Source organism: Centruroides vittatus, unplaced genomic scaffold (assembly GCF_030686945.1).
Source record: "Centruroides vittatus isolate TY-2023 unplaced genomic scaffold, ASM3068694v2 contig_360, whole genome shotgun sequence".
Classification (NCBI taxonomy): domain Eukaryota; kingdom Metazoa; phylum Arthropoda; class Arachnida; order Scorpiones; family Buthidae; genus Centruroides; species Centruroides vittatus.
Genome location: NW_027122184.1, coordinates 43,060 through 68,354, shown reverse-complemented (window position 1 = coordinate 68,354; position 25,295 = coordinate 43,060). Strand labels below are relative to the sequence as shown.

General features: G+C 32.3%; 1 pseudogene; it reads left to right on the top strand.

Moving 5' to 3' along the window:
• The first annotated feature begins 757 nt into the window (after nucleotides 1-757).
• The window catches only part of LOC136974995 (zinc finger protein 728-like), a 34,772-nt pseudogene continuing 10,234 nt past the window's right edge, over nucleotides 758-25,295 (top strand).

Sequence of the window (25,295 nt, the reverse complement as noted above, 5' to 3'; positions counted from 1 at the left end):
AGTGAAAAAATTTAATTTTTCATACACATTTAACGGTCAGATTAAGAAAGTAAAGCTAAATCAATCAGTTTTTGATTGTAAAATGTTTTATTTTTAGTGGAAACAAAAAATGATGCCTTACTTTTAAATGAAAAACATTAGTAAACTTCACGAATTATATAATTTCAGCTCTAATATTTTAATATTAAAGCTATGTTATGTTTATTCAAATATAATATATGTTATTTTTTAAACTTTCAGTTGAGAAGGAAGAACAAATTGAGGAACACGATATTCAGCACAATTCAGAAAAACAAAAACATTTGAAATATAATATCAAAACAAAGAAATACATTCTTTCGAGTAGAAAATGCAATAAAATTCATTTTAAGATTAAAAGGAAATACTTCATGGTTATGTTTGCATCTCATTCCAAACAAAAACTTACGTGTGATTTATGTAAACAGACTTTTAGAAATAAGAGAATATTACAAACACATCTGTTCTGTCATATTAGAAAAAAACCATTTCGCTGCACAACCTGCAATAAAAAGTTTTTGTGGCAATTTCTATTGCGAAGACACATGAAAGAACACAAAAGTGGAAATGAAAACGAAATTTCTCAGAGGAATTTATGTCTGCAGCCATCTGGAGATCGAGTGAAGTCATCTCCAAGAAATGGTAAGGTTCATGCCTGCAAGATATGTGGAAAAGAATTTAAGTGTGAATTTAAATTGTTACGTCATGAAGCAACGCACAGTAAAGACCTTCCTTTCGAATGCGATATTTGTAATAAGGGTTTTAAATGGAGATACCAATTAAAATATCATGAAAAAACTCATAGTGAAGAACAACCTTTCAAATGCGATATTTGTAATAAGGGTTTTAACTTGAGAAAAACATTAAAAAATCATGAAAAAACTCATACTGAAGAACAACCTTTCAAATGCGATATTTGTAATAAGGGTTTTAAATGGAGAGGTCAATTAAAAGGCCATCAAAATATTCATAGTGAAGAACGTCCTTTCAAATGCGATATTTGTAATAAGGGTTTTAAATGGAGAGGCCAATTAATAAACCATAAAAAAACTCATAGTGAAGAACGTCCTTTCAAATGCGATATTTGTAATAAGGGTTTTAAATGGAGATGCGAATTAAAATATCATGAAAAAACTCATAGTGACGAACGTCCTTTCAAATGCGATATTTGTAATAAGGGTTTTAACTTGAGAAAAACATTAAAAAGTCATCAAAAAACTCATAGTGAAGAACAACCTTTCAAATGCGAAATTTGTAATAAGGGTTTTAAATGGAGAGGCCAATTAAAAAGCCATCAAAAAACTCATAGTGAAGAACGTCCTTTCAAATGCGATATTTGTAATAAGGGTTTTAAATGGAGATGCCAATTAAAATATCATGAAAAAACTCATAGTGAAGAACGTCCTTTCAAATGCGATATTTGTAATAAGGGTTTTAAACTGAGATGCCAATTAAACAGTCATCAAAAAACTCATAGTGAAGAAAAACCTTTCAAATGCGATATTTGTAATAAGGGTTTTAAATGGAGAGGCCAATTAAAAAGTCATGAAAAAACTCATAATGAAGAACAACCTTTCAAATGCGATATTTGTAATAAGGGTTTTAAATGGAGATGCCAATTAAAATATCATGAAAAAACTCATAGTGAAGAACAACCTTTCAAATGCGATATTTGTAATAAGGGTTTTAAACTGGAGATGCCAATTAAACAGTCATCAAAAAACTCATAGTGAAGAACAACCTTTCAAATGCGATATTTGTAATAAGGGTTTTAAATGGAGATGCCAATTAAAATATCATGAAAAAACTCATAGTGAAGAACGTCCTTTCAAATGCGATATTTGTAATAAGGGTTTTAAATGGAAAAGCCAATTAAACATTCATAAAAAACTCATAGTGAAGAACGTCCTTTCAAATGCGATATTTGTAATAAGGGTTTTAAATGGAAAGGCCAATTAAATATTCATAAAAAAACTCATAGTGAAGAACGTCCTTTCAAATGCGATATTTGTAATAAGGGTTTTAAATGGAGATGCCAATTAAAATATCATGAAAAAACTCATAGTGAAGAACGTCCTTTCAAATGCGATATTTGTAATAAGGGTTTTAACTTGAGATGACAATTAAAAAATCATGAAAAAACTCATAGTGAAGAACAACCTTTCAAATGCGATATTTGTAATAAGGGTTTTAAATGGAGAGGTCAATTAAAAGGCCATCAAAATATTCATAGTGAAGAACGTCCTTTCAAATGCGATATTTGTAATAAGGGTTTTAAATGGAGAGGCCAATTAAAAAACCATAAAAAAACTCATAGTGAAGAACGTCCTTTCAAATGCGATATTTGTAATAAGGGTTTTAAATGGAGATGCGAATTAAAATATCATGAAAAAACTCATAGTGAAGAACGTCCTTTCAAATGCGATATTTGTAATAAGGGTTTTAACTTGAGAAAAACATTAAAACATCATGAAAAAACTCATACTGAAGAACAACCTTTCAAATGCGAAATTTGTAATAAGGGTTTTATATGGAGAGGTCAATTAAAAAGCCATCAAAATATTCATAGTGAAGAACGTCCTTTCAAATGCGATATTTGTAATAAGGGTTTTAAATTGAGAGGCCAATTAAAAAATCATAAAAAAACTCATAGTGAAGAACGACCTTTCAAATGCGATATTTGTAATAAGGGTTTTAAATGGAGATGCGAATTAAAATATCATGAAAAAACTCATAGTGAAGAACGTCCTTTCAAATGCGATATTTGTAATAAGGGTTTTAAATGGAGAGGCAATTAAAAACCATAAAAAAACTCATAGTGAAGAACGTCCTTTCAAATGCGATATTTGTAATGAAAGTTTTAAATGTAAGGAGCAACTAAAAACCCATCACAAAACTCATAGCGATGAACGTAACTATTCTTGTCAGGTATGTAACGAATGTTTTAAAACAAAACATTCTTTGGAAATTCATAAAATAGTTCATAATAATTGATTTAACCATACTTGTCAGGTATGTAACGAAACTTTTAAAACAAAACGCGCTTTAAGAAAGCACAAAGTAATTCATAGCGATAGAAAAAGTATGTTTGTAACATATGTAAAAAATGTTATACCTATAAAACTGCCTTTACCAGACTTTGTATTATTAAACATCAAAATATGCAATATTTGTAACAAGCCATTTAAGACTAAAAACACACCAGAAGAACATTCGAAAGTTTACATCTAAAAGTGTAATATGTGTAATAAATAATTTGAAAAAGTGTAATAACATAGACAATGAAGACAATCATCGTTACGTTTGTGAAGTGTGTTACAAAGGTTTTTATATTAAAATTTTTTTATTAAGCTATCAACTCGTTCATCAGAATCATTCGTATTTTAGAGGTCATTGTAATAGAAAGTTTAAAACAGAAACTAAACTGAAATTACATTTAATATTTTTTGTTTAGAAATAGACTTCGATTACCTTAACAATGTAATATATGGAAACAGACTGTTACGTTTGGGGAGGTTTTAGAGAAGCATATGACTATTCTCAATAATCAGATTCGTTTTTATTGTGACATTTCTAAAAAGAAATTTACAACAATAGTCGAATTCCAAACTCATCAAGAGTGTTTATCCCACAGAAAATAAACATTAATGCAAAATATGCAAGAAGGGATTTAGAAAACAGATTGGATTAATTAGGCACATGAAGTCAAATTCCGATTTACGTGTTATGAAATATACTGGAAATTCTCCCGTTAAGCATGACAGAATATTTTTTATGAGAAAATATAGATTGAAGAATTGAGAGGAGCTTCAAGTCGTTGACATTGTGATGCTGTTCCTCAGCCCTTGACAAAGCCATTTTTACTCTATGTTGCTAAAGTCGGAGTTCACTGCTCTCGAAGCTCTCGGTTGTTCTTATTCTTGAAAATCTGGAATTTACATGACTAATTTTACTCTTAAGCTTGCCCCCAGGCAAAACAGCAAGTCTTTTTAATTTCACTTTGATAAAACAAAGATGAATTTTATGTAGGGTGGCCATCACTCAATGCCAAAAAGGGGACACTGCTCGGGGTAACCTTCGCGAACCTTGTTGACCCCCCCGTGCTTTCCAATTTTTATATATGTATATATGTTACAGTAAAAACCCGTTTTTAGTGAAAACGCGTTTTAACTAGTTGAAACTAGTTTTCACTGGATGTCATTGTTATAACCCGTTTTGTCTAGTTAAAACTAGAATTAACTGCTGTACATGTTTTGATTTTAGATAAAGCTAGTTTTAACTTTTAACATTAGTTAAACGTAATTTTAGCTACATAAATATGTTTGGGGGAAATAAATAAAGTGATGATTGGAATTAAAACATTTGTATTATTTAATACGATATTTATTGAAAATATTGGTCACACATCTATGTTATTAACATTAATTTACCCTTTGTCCCCGAAGGGACCGATCGATCGGTACCCTGGCTTTTTAAGCAAAACTTCGAGGGTACCGATTCATCGTTACTTTGGTAAATATCGATTTTTGTAAAATTTATTAACAACAGATATAATCTCGTTCGATATGAACTGAATACAGTATAATAATTCATTATATTTGTTGATAGCAGTATAAAATTTTGATTTCAAACAAATGTTTGATATAATGTGCGATAATTTTACAACGAATAAACATACATGCATAAGTGTTATATCGAATTGTACAAAACACTATTCTACATCTTTCTGGTTTGGTGCCTGCAAACAACTATGTAACTAGACAATGTTAATTTTCACAAAATGTTACAAATTATCAAGTTTATGTGTCAGTTCTGATATATATTATTTTTTTTTCTTATAAATTTTTCTAATAAAATGCACTGAAAAATATCGTATTTAAAACTAAAGATATTAATAAATGTAAGTGATTTTTTTCATATAGATATAATGATAATTTGATTTTTGGTGACCTTTTAAAATAATATCGCCTGACTGACCTATATTGCCTTAGGAGGGATCGCAAAATAAATGTAAAGAAGATGTCAGGGGAAAAGGGTTAAAGCGATACGAACTTCATCATACACTATAGGAACGTGTTAGCTGAATGACCTTGGCCGAAACAGTTTTTACAAAGCCATTTTGTTAAAACCCGTTTTGTCTAGTTAAAACTAGTTTTAATTCAAATTCAGTTTTGACTAACAGTAAATTCTAGTTATAACAATGGCATCCAGTAAAAACTAGTTTCAACTAGTTAAAACGCGTTTTCACTAAAAACGGGTTTTTAATGTAACATATATAAATAAAATACAAAAAAGTAAATGTATGTAATGTTCAATAATCAGTGATAGTATTAAACGTCAAAAACCATACATGAAGTAACAAATGTTGAGAAAGAAAACAAAAATTCAGTACAGTAGAGCATCGATTATCCGACTCAATTGGGGACTGGGGTTGGTCGGATAACTGAAAAGTCGGATAACCGAAAAGTATGAAAAAATACATTATTAGTATAGTGTATTAGGCCTAGTTTAAATACTAGCCTCCCTTTCACGGTTGAGCCAGTGCTGCCAGCTAAAACATGCAAAAATTTAACAAAAATAATATTAAAGTAGCCAAGACATAACCGAATATTGTAGCGTCACATCACTAGAGGACATTTGAATTTGCCGACTAGAACGCGGTCAGTTAACCGATAAGTCGGTTAATCGAGGGTCGGATAATCGATGCTCTACTGTATTTTATTTGAGGAAAATTTTGAGTAGGAACCCTGAGTATAGTTTATAAAAATCGGTTAATGTTACCCAAGGTGCCAAAATGGCGGCTCGTCCCTGATTCCAGCAAGGAAACAGTGGGACGCACGTTCTAACCTAACCTAACCTATTCTAATATTTGACGGCCGGATGGCTGAGTGGTCAAGGTGGCGGTCTACCGCTCTGGGGGACCCGGGATCGAATCCGAACGGGTCGAATAATCTCCAGGAATTTTTCGGGGGGTGGTCCGTTCGGATATGTCGGGCCCCGTCCCTCACCACCTGGTCACTCCATTGTGGGCCTGGCAGAACCCATAATGGGTCTACTAAAGAGGCCCTCTTAGTGCCCACAGGGCGGAAAAAGTAAAAAAAAACCTATTCTAATAAATTACCATAATTATTAGCAACCAAATTATTATTATTTTTTTTATTTTTGGTTTTAGGCCCTTTACCGTTCTGAGAGCACAAAAAGGCCAAGCAACCAAATTATTAGAATAGGTTAGGCTAGGTTAGAACGTGCGTCCCGCTCTTTTCTTGCTGGAATCAGACGAGCCGCCATCTTAGCACCTAAGGTAACATGAACCTTAAAATCATTAGATTAAACAGAGTGTCTCCTTTAAATTTGTGACAGGACGATGCGATAAGGTAGTCTGCAATGTAAAGCTGAGGAAAGTACAAAGAAGTTGATAAGGTAATACGATGAAGGAATTCAATTGACAATGAAGAAAGGAAAAATGCCTTTACTTGGTACATCTACACAAATTAAAATACTGTACGATAGCATCGTGTACTAAATCATTATAGTAAATGATTCAACTGTGCCAAACAGTTGAATCATTAAGTAGTTGCTTAGTTATCCCGGCAATATTTGAAACTGCGTGTGGCGCCGTCTGGCGTTACCATATTTTATTTAAAAAACTTTATATTTTTAATTATAAAATGGCAAAAAGCTTAATTTTGAGGGTAGGGATGGGTTTTATTAAAAATATTACAGATTCTAATAACCAATAAAATCGTCATTAACTCCGACCCTATTTCAGATATAACACGCGATCCCTTTATCTCCCCATTCTCCCGATGTTTAACCACCGAAATTTAATAGCATTAACCTCGTAATACACGAACCTGCAAAATTTTAGAAATTTTCGACAAAAACTACGGAAGTTATTAAGCTTCATACAGGGTGAACAAAATCGTGCCTTCACACATATTAGCATCCATACATACAGGAAAAAACGAATTTGTTTGCATTTGTCGACGTTTCATGGTCCCCCTTGTCCAAAAATATAAATCTTAGGGTCATTTTTGATAGTTTTTCCGTTTTATTTGTAACAGAGCCGGGAAAGTAGAAAGTAGTAAACAGTAAACAATCGTAAAGCTATTTATCAAATGCTTTAAAAATGTGTTAACACTACGTGTCTGGAAAATAAACATTACATGCGCATAAATCGTAATGAATGTCGAATTTGCGCAATAAACTCTCCATTAACTTGTTAGCAGGTTTCTCATTGTTTACCAGCAATAGACTCTATTGTATCGTCTTCAGAGCGTGATTAATCAATCGGAAGAATAGAGTAGCACGAAATATACAACAGTAATCGCGTTCAGTTTGGTGTATTAATGTGCAGCAACCTAAACGAGAGAGTGCAGATGAGCGTCTGGAGAGAGTACACCTACCGCACCGAAATGAAAATCAGTGCTCATTATGGCCATCTCGAAATGGAATAACCTGAACACGCGCCAGTTTTTTTAATTTCCGATAAAAATACCTTGCTCCATCCTGAATGCGAGTAATATCTGCAACGTTCAGACTGCATATAATCTGGGATTTAGCGAAAAATACAGAAACGTTCGGTAATCTGGCCCCGTAGGTGTCGGATTAACGAACTTCTACCGTATCGTACATTATGAATGAATGGATAGAAAACACCAGTGGCGTGCCGTCATTGGAAGCAGTGGAAGCGCCGCATCCACCTTCCAATGACCTTCCCTTGTATTTTTTAAAATATAAACTTTCATATTTTGACGTTCTTTGAATTAATTAAAATTAATATTTTATTATAACTGCATTATATATCTTATTAAAAATTCTATACTACATGTGAAAAAAACGATAAGATTGCTATTGTATATTTGAATGTCAGTGGCTGAATGGAAACGCTTCCGAGACAGCTTCCACGGCGAGAATAACTGAATGGTGTAAAGCAGCTAGAAGGCATTGGCATTGGCAAATATTAATTTATGTGAAATTAATATTTTAAAAGTAGTTTTATTCGAATTTACCAAAGATACGAGAAACCACAAATGAAACTGATCCCACCAAGCATATGCTGAGGACAGAACAGAGTACAAGAAGAATTCGTATATACGTAGCTGACGTTGTGAATATTGCGTTATAGAAAGTAAAGGATATAATGTAAGCGACAATCCCGTAAATAAGAAAGCAACTATTACCCCAAATATCGTTGACTTGTCCAGTTATTTCGCAGACTTCCAAGTGTTTTAGTATTATATCGTTAATTTCATATTTTGCATTTTGTCTAACAGCTAAAGCCAACTGCCTCGATATAGCGTTGAACCTTTCGTACTGTATTGCGCTTATTAACACCGTTGCATTAATGATCCACATTAATACCCCAAATTCATTAATCATGACATATTGTATATACACAGAACAGACCACAGCTCGTATCCATGTTAATCCTTGCTCTAATGTCTTAAATACGTGAAAGGAATAAACGACCGAACCGATTATTGTATAAAAGAACGCCCACCGAGACAGAAAATTCGTGACTAGCTGCCATTTTTGAAGTTTTCTTCCTCTCCAACGTACCCTGAAACGCCTAAATTTAGACGCAATTTATTTTTTGCGCCAGTATGGAGTAATGAAAATATGCCAAAGTTTGCCATATAAACCATGCTCAATAGGAAAGGGCTGTTTAATCCGCTTCCTACTAATTTTTCTAGTGGACTACAAAACACTGAATTATCATCTGTCGCAAGTCTCTGCATTGTTAACGTAATCAATTGCGAAAGAAATAGTAAGCGCAGAAATTTTCCGTATATGGAAGACCATTTTTTGTATTTCTCGCTAAGCCGTTGGTGTTTGCAACGCGCGTAAAATATATCGCCGAAAAGTACGGAGAGGTTTAACGTTGGGCATATCATACAATAAACGCAACTATCAGCCATTTAACCTAATAATCTGTGTACGGCACAACGATGGCAAGTGGTGGCTTTTAATAGGGTTGCAACTTGATTATATGTGGTTAAACAACTATAATAGAACACCTTAATTTTGCTGAGAAACATATATTTTAATCACAAACGCTTTCAACCTGATTAACAGGTCATCCTCAGGTCTACAAAACGATAATGGAACATAAACGTTCCATGTATAGAATATAAATATTTAAATCAAAATTTAGAACAAGAATTTAAAAAATATACCATAGAAACGGAATAAAACATAAAATTAAAATATATAAGAGAATAAATAAAAATAAAGATAAAGTAAAAAAATTATAACTAATAGTTTTCCAATAACTAATTCTAGCATGAGTTTTCAGTGAACTTTTTAATCATGTATTTCCACGCCGACGACAGAAAAGAGGGGTTCCGATGGGAAGTCCCCTTTCTGGAATTCTTTGCGAATTGGTAGTTAGAAGATTGGAAAGGGAAGCTCTACAAACTTTTAAGGAAGATATCATACATTTCATCAGATATGTGGATGACATTTTTATATTATGGAGAAACAATAGCAAGATACATGATTTTTTGAATAAAATCAATAATAACAAGGATGGGCTTAGATTAAAGTTAGAGCAAAAAAGTTCCATGAGTGTGCACTTCTTAGACATTAATATCAAGTTCATGGGGGATCATTTGTCCACCAGCGTATATATTAAGCCTACTCACACCCCACTATATATACCAGCGCAGTCCATGGATCCATATCGATATAAAATGGCTGCATTTCAAGCGTTGATAAGAAGAGCCTATTTGTATTGTGATAGAATTGGTGACAGAAATAAAGAAATTGAAAGGATATTGCAAATAGCTCAGGCCCTAGGCTACAGGAAAAGCACCATAGTTGGATTACTCAAAAAGTATGAAAAGAAGAATGAGAAACAAGGATTAAATACAGCTCACAATAGACGCTTGAAGTTTACGTATAACAGTAATTTGAATAGTATTATGAAAGAAGTGGCTAGTAAGAAACAAGCAAGAATGATTTTAAAAAGGGCCCCAAGTTTATATAAGATATTGAGAAATGATAAAGATAGAATAAACGCAGAAGAAAAACCAGGTGTCTATAAAGTTCCTTATGAAAACATCCAGCTGGATGTTAAGAAAGACTACATCGGCGTCACCAACAGGAGCTTAGGGGTAAGGCTAAAGGAACATCGGTATAACGTAAAAAAAGGATCCAATACCACAGTTTTATCACAAATGTCGCAAGTCCAAGGTTCGGTAGTAAAATGGGACGAGGCAACGATTATAAAACCAGTATCTTCCCCCACTTTATCAATGACAGCAGAGAAGATTGAAATATATAAGAGTAGACTACGGGAAGGATGTTTGAATGCGAGGGATGCTGAGAGCCTGTCGTCGGCGTGGAAATACATGATTAAAAAGTTCACTGAAAACTCATGCTAGAATTAGTTATTGGAAAACTATTAGTTATAATTTTTTTACTTTATCTTTATTTTTATTTATTCTCTTATATATTTTAATTTTATGTTTTATTCCGTTTCTATGGTATATTTTTTAAATTCTTGTTCTAAATTTTGATTTAAATATTTATATTCTATACATGGAACGTTTATGTTCCATTATCGTTTTGTAGACCTGAGGATGACCTGTTAATCAGGTTGAAAGCGTTTGTGATTAAAATATATGTTTCTCAGCAAAATTAAGGTGTTCTATTATAGTTGTTTAATTGCTGAGCTCTTTTAATGATATATATCGATTTCTTTAGAATCCATTTTGGAATTGGTTTCTTGCATTTTCTAAATCTTTTATTGTATTCTCTGCTGTTGTGTGACACATATTATTATCCGTAATAATATTTTTATTGAATTTACGAGATTGAGTTATTTTCATTGATTTATAATGTTCTTAAACATTACAATTTATAACTAGAATCTAGAAACGTTACTAATATTTTAAAAAATGAAACTGTAAGACTAAGAAGATATTAATAAATTAAGAGAAATATTAAGTATTTCTCTTCATTAATAAAATGAGTTGAAGAATGTTGGTCAATACTGCAAGTTTTACGTGTACACGCTTGAAAAGGCAATGCAGAGTCTTACCTCAGTACAGAATTTAATGGAATTCGATCGATAAATTGGATTACATTTGAAATTATTTCTCTACTGCTGCAAATATTCGGCACATCAGTAACTATACTTCATGATTTTGCTGGAAAGATTACAGTGAAACCTGGTAATATGACCACCTGCATAAATGATTACCTGTGTAAGGTAATCACTTTCAGTGGTCACACAAGCAGGTTTTACTGTATATTGCATAGTAATTTACTTTACAAAATAAAATATTATTTGTAATGCATTTTAATGCATATGGATATCTATTAATTAATATACAATACATTATAAATGATTAAATCACAAAAAATAGTGTTTAATATTTAACATATTCTTAATGGTTCTTTTCTTCCAGAAATTGCATGAGCATTGTTTTTACGTTAGCTGTAATTAACTCTTTGTTATTTCTTTTTATGTATTATTTCGCATTATTTTCTATTTAAATATTCTAATGAATCTATGGCACGGTTTGTAAAATCTCATTTGTAAAATATACAGTAGAGCGTCGATAAGTGGAACGTCGGTAAGTGGAATGGCCGGAAAGTGGAACGATTTTCAGTCGGACTGTGCCGTGAAGAATCGAATGTTTTTGATACTAAATTTACTTCTAAAGTATAATTTTCATGTTTTTTATATTTTTTAATATATTTATTTTGTTTGTACAAAATGCAGAAATAATTTTTAACGATACGATAGCCTCGATTATTATTATAAAAATTTTCGTTAGGCTTAAAATCGACGAAAATTCAACACGAAGCGACACGCAACGGAGAAAAATTCAACAGGAAGCGATACGCAACGGAGAAAAATTTGAACATCGGACAGGTTAATGTATTTTTTCGTACAAAGTCGGAAACTGGAACAAATCATTAACTGGAAGGACCCCAGTCCTCAATTGGTTCCACTTATCGACGCTCTACTGTATGAAATAATATAAGAATATTAAACAATTTTCTTATATCTGTTAAGGCAATAAAGTAAGGACGTCTCCCAGTGGTTCCTTGGGCGTGTGAAAAACGGCAGATTAGTGAAGCCTATTTTTATTTTTTGAGTGTTGCTTGTACAAATTTTAACACATAATTAAACAGAAGAAACAAGTAAATGAAACATTGTTTCTATTCAATTAATAAAAGTCTTGTTCCTTGTAGTTCACGGTTCCATTAGCTAAATTATTTCATATCTAAAAGTCCTATCTACGTGATATTTTTAATGTACTATTTCGAAATCAAATCAATTTATATAACAAGTTATAAAGTTGAAATGAAACAAAATGAAATGTCAAACTGATTTATTGCGTATAATAAATTTATGTTTATATTCACAGGTAAACAACAAAGTAAATTACGTAATATAGATATGTATTATATTAGTACAGTTTAAATTGTATAATTTCTTTATTTTGTCAGTTTGTATACTATGCATTTAGTTTCAAAATTTTACACACCGGGTTAATGCAATTTGGCTCAGGAAAGGCGCTTGCTAAAATTTAACCAACTGACCAAAATTTTACACTGAAATAGTTTGAATTTAACTGTTTATTAAATATTTTCCGTTTGTTTTAATTATATTTTCTGGATGTTCGACATAATTTTTTTTTATCCAGTTTATATAACAACGTATTTTAGAAGTGTGGGGCCACATTTTGTAAACTCACTTTGAAGTTTAACAACTGCCGTGCTTTATGTCGAAAATTTCTGAAATTTTGAAGGGAGGTTTGTGTGTTGGAAGATTGATACTGTTAAATTTTGATGGTTTAAAGCCGAAGGGTGGGTACATAGAGAGGGTTTGTGTATAATATTTTCAGTGAGGTCGTTCCTATGAAGATTTTACTCGTTATTAGCCTTTATAATTTTTTTTTTTATAAAACCCTCGAAGCGTTAAGCTATTAAGCTTTTTGCCATTTTATAATAATTAAATATATAAAAGTTTTTAAAATAAAATAATATTTTTTGCAAAAACAAAGATAACGTTTTCTTTTCTTGTTCTCCGCTAGAAGTAGCACCATTAATTTTAGTTTTTCTGTCTTTACAATGGTAGAAGCTCTACAACTTATTTGTAAGTCCTGCCTTTGTGATATGTTTCAATTTACACGGAGAACCAAAAAAATTGTAATTAAGGAAAATTAATTAATATAAGAAACTCATAAAATTATATAAATGATTTTTAAGCATTTACTTTCTACAGTCAATGATTCACTTCAAAGGGATTTGCGTTATTCAGTGCAAAATTATTCACTTTTTTTATATGAAGTAAGAAAAATTAGTGAAAATTTTAAAAGTAAATATTGATTCTTTTACGGATTTTTCGTTCTGGTAATGTGACATGTTAACGATCTGCCGTTGCGAATGCATCCCGGAAGGACTTTCTATGAGAAACTGACCCCTTTAGTTCGGTGTTCCAAACTAGAAATAAACCCGAAAAACTTCACATGGCTAGTCCGTTTGCGAGGCTCGAATCACGACCAGTGTTTAGTGGTTTTATCCTCTCGGCCATAGGCTGACAAACATGCCTGAGAGGCCATCTTTAACTCTTGAACAGAAAAAGCGAATTTGCCCACTTACTTCTTTTAACAGTTGCGTATGCGCCACAAAAGATTTCTGGGTTTTCTTCACTTGAACAGTCTAAAAATGCTTCTGGAAATCTTTTCTGATTATGAACTTCTACAATGCCAAAGTTATGTCAGAACTGTAAAGAAGAAATCATAATATTGCGAAACTTTCATTAACAAACACTGCCGAATAGCGGACAGCTTTTCTTATCGGACACTTTTAAAATCCCAGACCCTTGAAACTATATTTATTTTAAATTGCGGACACTGAAAGAGTCAGTTCAAATACTCTGCCAGAGGAGGAATTTTGACCGTAGGTGTCGAATTAAGGCACTGGAAATAGGAATGGGAAAAAAGGAGAGTTGTAAAAAGCCGAACAATACTCTTTATCTGTTAGAAACAGTAATCTGGTTAAGTTGTCAATCATCAGTTATCTTCATAAATATTAGCGAGGTTGAGGTCGAAGTTGTAAACGTGAAAACGTGTACGTCGGACGTTCAGCGCCGCTTTCCTGTAAGCCTAGAAGTTTGACAATGGCGTTTGGAATGTTGAGCATGATTCCACTGACTATCCAAACGCCATTGTCAAACTTCTAGGCTTACAGGAAAGCGGCGCAAAACGTCCGACGTACACGTTTTCACGTTTAAAACTTCGGCCTCAACCTCGTTATTAATGTTATTAAACTTCTGTCTTGTTGTTAGAATTATGCTTACCCTGCCAAGAAACCATAAACTTTGCTGAAGTTATTCATTCATTCGAAAAGAACTATAAAACTATAGAACAGTAATAACGAATAAGAAACTTAAAACGGTTACGTAAACCGTTTTAAGTTTATTGTGGTGAAAGTTCAAAGTTCGGTTACGAAAGAAATTTGTCGGCCATTTTAAGGCGTTAGAAGATATTTAGTATTTTGGCATTTCTGACGTCATTTATGATCTCAACACCTTTGTGGTGACCTAGGTGTAGGAGAAACCGGGGTTAGTTGTGACAGTTTTTACTTAAATTTTTTTATGAAGGTTCTGACTGAACATCGAAATCTGTATGTCTGCCGACAGGTTAATCATTCTCTTATTCCACAGTACATATTCCACATTTTTGTACTTTTCTGTGAATTTATTAATATTCTGAAATATTCAGTTATTTGAAGAATGTGACTTTTTAACGATCTACCCCTTTGTGGGACAAGTTTTTAAATTTACTTTTTCCAGTTCTTTTTTGCCCTTCTCAGCTATTATTTTATTTGGTTTCTGAATTGTAGTTACAGCCGTTTTATCCACATTCCAAACTTGATGCCATTCAAATCGGTGACGTTGAAGAACATCTTGCAAATTATCATAAAACTGTTCAACATTGTGAGCATTAAAGGTTGTTGTCCTAGATAAACTCGTGGCCTCGGGAATTCGAAGAGATAATTTGGGATTCCTTTTTAAGAATCCTGAAAGCCAAGTCTTCTGTAGCTCGCTTTGTTTCGTGCGAATTTTTCGGATAGCTGACTTTGCAGGCAACACCATATTCTCACGCAAATAACCTTACATCAGTGGATGATAAACCGTAGTAAATTCTACTTGAATGAACAATATATTCCTCGAGTTTTGATTCTTGTTGCAACTTGCCTGTGCCTAGTGTAACCACCAGCAAAGTTAATAGATGATGCAGAAGTGTCGTTATTTTTTCTACTCTTTTAATGTAGCGTTGGAGAGTTATAAAATTAATTTTATAAATATCAGCTTCTTTTCTAAGCGATAACTTCTTTTCTTTTACATTATTTGCTGCAGCTTCGTAGATACTCACATCCGTGGAACCTCTAATGGTTTTCCTTTTATGTGTTCGTAGCATTTTCTGAAACATAATAAAAAATACTAGTAAACAAATACATGGAGTAGTTTAACAACATGTCCCGATCCCGTCATTTTGATTAAATGGCGAAATACTCTTGAGAGTTTCAAGATATTTATGAATTACAAGATATTACACTACCGTATACTATTAATAAGCATGTAAAACATTGGAAACTTACCACGCAATCCTGTATTCAAAAGTAGATGGGAATCACAACACAAAAAAATTATTTTTAGCATGAAAAATGATGAAAACGAAGATATCACAACTATAACATCAAAAGTGCTTAGAAAATTAACTCATAGAAACAAAACACCTTAATTTGTTGCTGAGAAATATATATAATTGAAAAAACAAACCTGATTTCAGCCTGATTAACAGGCCATCTTCAAGTCAAAAAACGAAAATGGAACAGATATGTTCCATGCATAGAATATAAACATTTAAATCGAAATTTAGAACAAAAAATTATAAACAATTATACAAGAAAAACGGAAGAACATGTAAAATTAAAAAAAATAAAATAACATAAATCTTCCAATATACTAATTCTATTCCGAGTTTACAGTAAATTTTTTAACTATGTACTTCCACGCTAACGGCAGGCTCTCAGCATCTCTCGCTTTTAAACAGCCTTCACGTAGCTTACTTCTATATATTTCGATCTTCTTTGCCGTTATTGATAAAGTTGGGAAAGATATAGGTTTAATAATTGTTGCCTCGTCCCATTTCATCACAGAACCTTGGGCCTGCGACATCTGAGACAAAATTGTAGAATTGGATCCTTTTTTTACGTTATATCTATGCTCCTTTAGTCTTACGCCTAAGCTCCTAGTGGTCAGGGCCGGATTTACATAAAGACATTTGGAGCCGGTGCCCAGGGCCCCCACAAAATAGGGGTTCCCACAAAACTATGTTTAAACATAATTTTTTCTCCCTATTAATGCGACAGCCTAGTGTGGCCTGATCACGAGGGCAACAGGCGAAGAAAACCAAACCCGGAAAAAAAAACCTATGAAACATCGGAAAATTTCGGAAAAAAATTTTACATAGGTATTTTTCAATTAAATTAAAATCATTAGTTTTACACAATAAAATATACGTATGTTTACAATAACCTTATTTTAAAATGGAATTTACAACTTCCTAGTTGAAATCTAGTCGAAAGTACAGTATTTTGTGTAAATTTTCTAAATCATCAAATTTGCCTACTCTTAAAGGGGTCCACCACCGAATTTGTGCCCAGGGCCTTTGGATTGGTAAATCCGGCCCTGCTGGTGGTGACGCCGATATAGTCTTTCTTAACATCTAGTTGGATGTTCACATAAGGAACTTTATAGACCCCTGGTTTTTCTTCTGTTTTTATCTTATCTTTATTATTTCTCAAGATCTTATATAAGTTTGGAGCTCTTTTTAAAACCATTCTAGCTTGTTTTCGATTAGCACCTTCTTTCATAACACTATTCAAATTACTATTATACGTAAACTTAAAGCGCCTAGTGGGAGCATTATTTAAGTCTTTTCTTTCTTTGTTCCTTTCACACGCTTTGAGTAATCCAACAATAGTGCTTCTCTTGTAACCTCGGGTCTGGGCTACTTGCAATATTCTATCAATTTCTTTATTCCTGTTATCTTTGTTATCATTGATTCTACTCACAAATTCATGTATCCTGCTATTATTTCTCCATAAAATAAATATGTCATCCACATATCTACAGAAATATATGATATCTTCTTTAAAATTACGTAGAACTCTTCTTTCTAGCCCTCTAACCACTAATTCGCAAAGAATTCCTGAGACAGAAAACGGATTCCGATGGGAAGTCCCATCGGAATCCGTTTTCTGTCTGTATATTCGACCACAAAAAGTAAAACAAGATTCATGGCATACATGGATAGCCAGTTTTTCTAGGTCTTGGGTGTAACGAAGCAACTGGAGATTGTTGATGTACATGAAATTGATGCCTCTACACAAGATTCAATCATTACTGAAGGATACATGCTTTCATAATCTAAGACGGAATATACAGACAGAAAACAGGTCTGCTTTCCGAGAGGTCTTTCTAAGGGTAAATGGCCTCTATTCAAGTGTTACAGACTGAAAGAAAACCCAGAAACTCCAGGTGGCCAGTCATCAAGAAGCAAACCACGACCGAACTCCAGTGTTCAGGGAACGGGACCGCTTGGCCCTAGTTGACCTCTAGCATTTTTCAAAAACAATTTGAAAGCATTGAATGACTGTAGCATTAAAAAAAATTGAAATTCTTAAAAATAATTAACTAGACAAAAATCCGTGACTTGAATGATGCAGGAAAAGAAAAGTTATTAACATTTTAAAAAATTAATAAAACCTCTACTCTCAAAATTAAGCTTGTTGCCATTTTACAATAATTATAAGTATAAAAAGTTTTTAAATAAAATCTCATAACAGCCAGGAAAGTTATGCAACTTCTTCCTGGATTTTTTTGTATTGACATTCATATCAAAACAAAACGTATAAATAATACTTAAAAGTTAATATTGTTTAGATCTGCAATTCACAAATTACTCTAAAAATTGTTGAGAATGAGGACCATGTTTCTGAAAAGTCAAGGTAGCAGCGAATTTGGAGAAAATAAATTTTTAATGAGAAATTTCTAAAAGCAATAAATATTGACACGCCACATTTCTTTAAGAAGACTTCACGTTTATCCATTATAAGTAAAATTCTTAAGTTTATCGATTGAAATACTTGACTATTTAAACCAATACTAAAGAATTATAAACAAGGTCATGTGTAGAATTCGTAACAGGAATATGTTAAAACAATTGTAATAATATTTAATATTTAAACATTACAACTAAGTAATATTCAATTCAGTTTCAATAAGTCTTGAAAAATATATTGATAAGACATAGATTAGAAATAATTCGTTGGCAGGCAAATTTTCCAGGTATGGTATCGATTTAAAGAGCCATTATTAACTAACAGTGAGATTTACATCCTAAATTTATTCATTAATTTTAAATATGCTGAAGAATGTACATTATTCAAAAATTTTCCTTTCTTTAATAATTCTATAACCTACGAAAACATGACATTGAAATATGGAAGTGGTTTGGTTTAATGGGAGAAGACAATGCAAACGACAGTGATTTGTCAAGGATGTGTACATATCCTGGATGTACTGTATGAAACTGGCACTTAAGCGCATGGAAAAACTGAAAGCATAAACTAAACACTAGTTTATAGACAGTTGCCTCCTCCTTTTCGTATTAAGAAAATTTTAAATACACTGAGATTCAAAAAATGATCAGTGTTATTAGAAGACAAAAGAAATGGGCACTTATACAAAAGTTTTTCTGATTTACAACGCTAACTGTGAATTAATATTGAAAACAAGGTACTGAAAATCTTGTTTATTTCGCAATAAATGGTAAGAAAGATCCCAAAAACTGTATCTTTACTCGAAGATTTCATCGACTTAATCATTGTTGAGCAATATCTAAGTGTAAGTGACGTTTTCCATTACACATAATATAAAAATATTTGACACGTTTCTAATTCATATTTTCAAATATGTCGAATCTCGAAGAGACGATCAATTGTTTCGAATGTGATTTGTATCCTAGTCAAATTTTGGCGAAAGCTTTCGGTGTAGAAATTACGTTAAATTGCGCACGTCACAAACACCCAAAATTCATAGAAACATTTTTCTACACGTACCACCGTGTTTTAGTTGTTATTAATTGGTTTACTTCAACATATTTATTTATTACAGTTCGATATCCAAAATGGTTTTATCCAAGTAGCCAGCCCGGAAAACTCCAAGTGGCCAGCCCTTCCTGGCAAGCCGCGAACTTACAACCGAACTCGTACTGTTCATGAAACGAAACCGCTTGGCCACTGGTGGGCCTAAAAGTAGTTTAACATAAATCCAATATCCGAGACTGTCTGTTCAGAAGACTGGAATCGCGTACGTACGTTTCCGAACTTCGAAAACTATCATCGATGAACATGGAATTTTCATTAAATTCACTACTTGTGTGACGTATATTATTTGCCCATTTTAGTATAGTAATATAATTCAAAGTTAAGTTTTAGCAACAGCAGCTCAAGTCACGAGATTAAACTTTGGAGAAAATGCAGTTTGTTGTATGATTTTCCGCTTGACAACGGGTTTCAAAAACCGATTAGTATCGAAAGTAGAACGTTTGTATTCGGTACTAGCCTCTTGAAACATGTTGTTCTAAACTCAGATTTTAATTAATTTTTCAGAAACTAAAAGTGTTCAAATTAACAACGCGATTTAACTGATTTTGAACCACGTTATTTTCTACAATAGACTTCAGATCAAAAGTATATTAATCACTTGTAGATACGAATCACAATATGACCGATGATCGGGAATGGCTTGAAGTGATTATACCACTGTTGTCCGTCTTCCTGTCATTCCTTAATCTCGAGAATAGAATTAGATAGGTAGAAGATGAGATCAGCTCTGGAAACCGTAAGGGAAGGAGGTCCCGATTAATTCTATAAGAACTTCCGATACAAGGCGAAAGTCACGTTATTTCAATTCAAATATGTTACCCTGAAAGGTGTTAGATAGATGACAGGTACGACTTATTGTTAAAGGAAAAGTATGATGTACAGAGGCAAGTCATTGCTAATTTGAGGCGGAGAGAATATATTTTACGTTAAATAAACTAAAAGTATGATTAATAATTGCAGCCTGGCATCGTCACAATGTCGGGTTGAAATTTTTTATTATATTTGTTCGTGAAAATTATAATTTCTTGAAATAGAGTGATGTTTTTAAACTTTTTAGCTAGGAAAATTTAGACTTTATGTGTTTCTAAGTTTAGAAAGAAAAGAATTCACGCGTATACCTTACAAATGCATTTCTAATATGACTGTTTATAACGGTAATTTTACTTAACTATATTAATTAATTACTAACTTACCATGTCGATATTTTGTCATAGAAAAATAACTAATACAATAAAACCTGTCTATGGCAACCACCCACGGTTCCTTCAAAAACTGGTCTTTTAGACAGGTGGTCGTCCAATAGAGGTGGTGCTTTAATACCGTATTTTGCACACTTTTTAGTCATATCTGCTAAGCCAGGAGTGGCGAACCTATGGCACGCGTGCCAAAAGTGGCACGTAAGAGAAATCATCTTGCACGTAATGTATCATATGATTTCTGTCTTTTTCAATCATCCTTTCTGTTTATCACCCGATCATTTTTTTTTCAATCAGATTTTTTACATTTATTCGAATTAAAGCGTATTCGTTTAATTTCTTTAAATATCGTTCATTATTCGAAGTCTAATACATTGGCACGCATTAACATCTTTAAAGCTAAGTATGCTTACAATATGGCACTCGGACACAAAAAGGTTCGCCATCCCTGTGCTAAGCAAAATTCGAGGTGTACAAAAATAAGGGAATTTTTTAACGATAGAGCTATATTGGTATTGTATTTTATTCTTATTGGATAACTCAATTCACAAGAGTCGTCGTGATTTTATAAGACAGATTTAATACCAATATTTTAAAGATTATTACAAAGATTATTACAAATGTATGTCTGTTGTCTGCTCTGTCTGTGTGTTTGTCCTTCATGCATTACCACACCATTTATCCAATTGCCATGAAACTTCAGGAAGTTGTTTAGTACACTCCCGCGAAGGTTTGTGGCATATGTGAAGACCACCATTTCCCCCTTTCAAAAATATATTTATATATAGATTAAGACTTTTATGACCAACAGATGGCGCTAACTTCCGACGACCTAAGTTTGCTTTTCTGTGAGAATGGACTAAAGCAGATCATTTTCTATCTATCTATATAAATAAAATATAACGTTTGTTTGTTCCTACCGATTCCTTTGAAATTTTGACACAACGTTGCATTCGAATACGCACGTGCTTTTATATAATATACATGTCTAAATTCCCCCTACTGGGGGGAGATGGACGGGATTAAAGCTTACCGTGAAGTACTCGGCTTTTATTATACTATTTTAGATGCGTTTTTCATTGCGTTTTAATAGGGTACGTCAAGAGAATGTACACTAAGAAGAGATTTTTTGAAATTCCTCCACGGGGAAGTGTTATACATTTGTAATAGATACATTTTGAGCCACAACAACGCGTGGCCGGGTCACCTAGTTATTAATAAAACGATTCTGTTATTTTTTCTCATAATACGATTTCATTACATTCCGCGATTTACAATGGCAGTATCAAAAAAGGAAGTTTGCCTGTAAAACTGATTTTTGCGTTAATGCGTTTATTGTTTTTTGAATATTTTGCTTGCGAAAATCATTTGCATATTGTTTTTCTAAAAATATCGTGGAAATGAGGTAGGTTGATACAGAAACTATTTATCGCACGTGTACTGTATATGAGCTTTAAAAAATAAATAAATAAAATAAATTTTATCAAAAGATGAGATCAGCCGATTAATTGTATCGTGTGCAATATTTTATACCTCCAAGAAAAAAATCGTAGGTTCGTTTTCCCACAGTTAAACTTCGCTGCTAATTACCGTTCTGATAATCTATTTTCACTTTCTCTTATAATTTTAACACGATCTTCTAACGACAGCACTTTGCATTTCATTCGTTTTCGGACAATTTCGAACAAACTGAAATGAATTTCCTTTGTTGCTAAGCTAATTCATTAATACCTGCACCTAATTTCAAGGGTGGGAGAAGTGCCCGAGTGAGTTTGAACAAGAGTTTAAACTAATTCCTTACTTATTAGGAGAGGGGAAATGTTGTAGAGATGGGTCGAACATCAATTTAGAAAGCAAACAATCCATTAGAATGGATTGTTTGCTTTCTTAACTTTAATGGCATTTAGTCATTTTGATCGTTAATTAAGTGTGACTATCTTATTCAGATTAATAGTGCTTTTAAAATTTCAGACATTTTTCAGTTTAATAAATCGAAATTATAAAATTCCATTCGTGAGCATCACTTATAAGCCCCATTTAATGTGTTACACAATATACACGTATGTTGTGTAACAAGCTAAAAGAAAGAATAGCAAGAAATTCATCGTGAAAACTGAAGAATAAAGTCAGCAAATTTTCTACATCGTACAATTTTTTCTACGGTAACTGTTTTGAAATATAAAGATAAACGTTTTTAAATCAATTGTATTATTATATTTATCTGAAAAGAACATAATGCAAACTTCATCAAGTATTAAGGCTACAATTGTAAGTTTCGAACATGAAATATGTCTGCAATGCTTTCTGTCATCAATTACTTCAATATGCATGATTTATGGATGGAACTTTTTCAATCCTTGTTCTTGCGTCGTAAGAAACTATAATTATTTGCACAATCTTCTGAACAGATTGTATTTATTCTTGATTGAATGTATCTACTGGATACATTTCGTTCTTACTTTTTGCATGGTAATTCCTAATTCCCTTTCTGTCAAATAAAACTCCTTGTATATCCTGGTATTTGGTTTTCCACAACGACATCTTTGTCCAAGTAGGCGTCCGTATTCTTGCCTTAGTGTTTGCCGTAATATTCAGCATCGTCAGAAGAGTGAAATTAAATACAAAAATAAAAGTAAGGAAATCGAATTACTTTCTCCGAAATCAATTGTTTTCTATTATTAAATATGCACGATTTTCCTTAGTGATTTTGATAGTAGTTATCACGCTATGGCTTCAGTTCTTAAATGTTTTTTACTTTTATCACGATTTAAAGAAAAGAGAATTATTCAAATTCGAAGCAGTTTTCTGTAGCGTTGAAATAGGAATATATGGGACTATGATTAGTGGAGGTTTACAGTATTTGGCTTTCTTTTTATTTCTACTTCTTGTTACTTTAATGGAAGCATTCCAGAAAGTATCGGAAGATTTGTACCTCTTGAACAGGAACAATTCCAACTTGGAACTGGAATTGGAAGAAATTATGGCACAACACCATGAAATTTGGACTTACACCAATCAACTGAACGGACCGTTCAATTACGTGTTAACGATTTTGTATGCTGCTCTATTAACAGCAACGTGTCTACTTTATTCTTTTGCTATTTTCTCCAAAATGGAATTCGCATTGAAAGTCTTTATTTTTATGACTTGTGCTCTAATAACTTCCTTATGTATTGTATATGGATTCCTGATGTCTGTTTTTACGTCAAACGTAAGACATTTTACTGAAAGCCAAAATTTTATTTACAGATTTGATCAAATATATTTCTTTGATTTTTCCTTTTTAGATGCAGACATCGTTTCAAGATATAAGAAGATTTGCTGATTACAATCTGAGTTTAGAACAGAAATTAAAAGTATAGCATTTTTATATTTCTTATTCTTATAAATAAATAATAATTTTTGTGAAATTTAGATTAATATTGATTGTAATGAAAATTACCGTGCAGATGCTGAATTTTATGAAGAGATTTGGTAAAGTATCTTTATGTTTATCTGCTAATGATTACTTCAACGTTACCAAGAAATTTCCCATTAAAGTAAATTCATTTAAATAATATAATGTTATTTATTCAAATCGTATATTGATATGTTTAATTTTTAAAATTTTTCAGATGGCAAGTTCTCTGTATTCCGTATTTTCTGGTCTTTTAAATCTCAGAAAAGCTTTAAGTGATATAAAATGAAATTTTCACGTAATCTGAACTATCAGCAACGTTTCGAGTTTTATTTTAGACCTTCATTTTTAATTAACATTGTAATATTAATTGTATTAACTCCATAATAGTTAAAAGAAAAAATAAATGTATATGACCGATGTGAAAGGGTGGATAAGAGATACTTTAATGTAAAACATGATGGTTTCGATTTCATGGTGTATTAGACTTAAAGAAAAAGTCAAGAATATACCAAAATTAAAATATCATCATGAACTGAATATCACACAACAGTGTATATGATGTATAGAATTGACTTTAAGTATAGTTACTGTGTCTAGTAATTTAACATCAATTATTATGAGTGTCACTTTCCTGGCTGTGATATAAAACAGAGAAAAAATATGGCGATCGGTCAAAAAATGATTTCGAAGAGTTTTACATTTTTGGACTTGGGACACCTTGAAACGTGAAACAATGCAAAAAATTCCGGGTTTTTTTCCTGTCCGTGTGGATATTTCTGTGTGTGTGGGACACGATTTTGTTCACACATTTTGAAGCTTAATAACGCCAGTGCTTTTTGTCGAAAATTTCTGAAATTTTTCAGGGATGTTTCATTATTAGGGGGATTGAAGTAGTAGTGGTTTCACACATACTAATCACTAAAATTGTCGAATAAATGCTTTTTCAGATCACAAATAATTTATTAATACTCACCTTTCACAATACTTGAATTAATTATATAAGAACTGCAATTGGTTGCTTTTTGATATAAATTAAATTTTAAGATATGTTAGAATCTGTTTTAATGCTAGGATCGGTGATGGAAGCATAGTTTTATTATTACCTACGACAGCGACAGAAATTACTCTGTTTCTCCTCGTTTGTACAAGTCACTCGATAGCTGTATTGCTGCGGTAAATAATTTTTCTTTCGATATTCCTGATAATTTTCCTATTGTTTTGCGTTATTTTAAAGTTAATGGAAAATTTGGTTTTGTAATTGTTGATGACAATGGAAGAATTAAATAGTTAATAATAAATTATATTATTCGTTCGAGGAATGTTCGGACGTCATGAACGAAGTTTACGTTGAAAAGAATAAAAAGAATATATTAATATTTAGAGAGATAAATGGTGGATCAAAGCATTATAAATTTACTAAAGTTCATAAAATCGATTGATATGTATTTCAAGCATCCGAGTAACTGTATAATCCACTG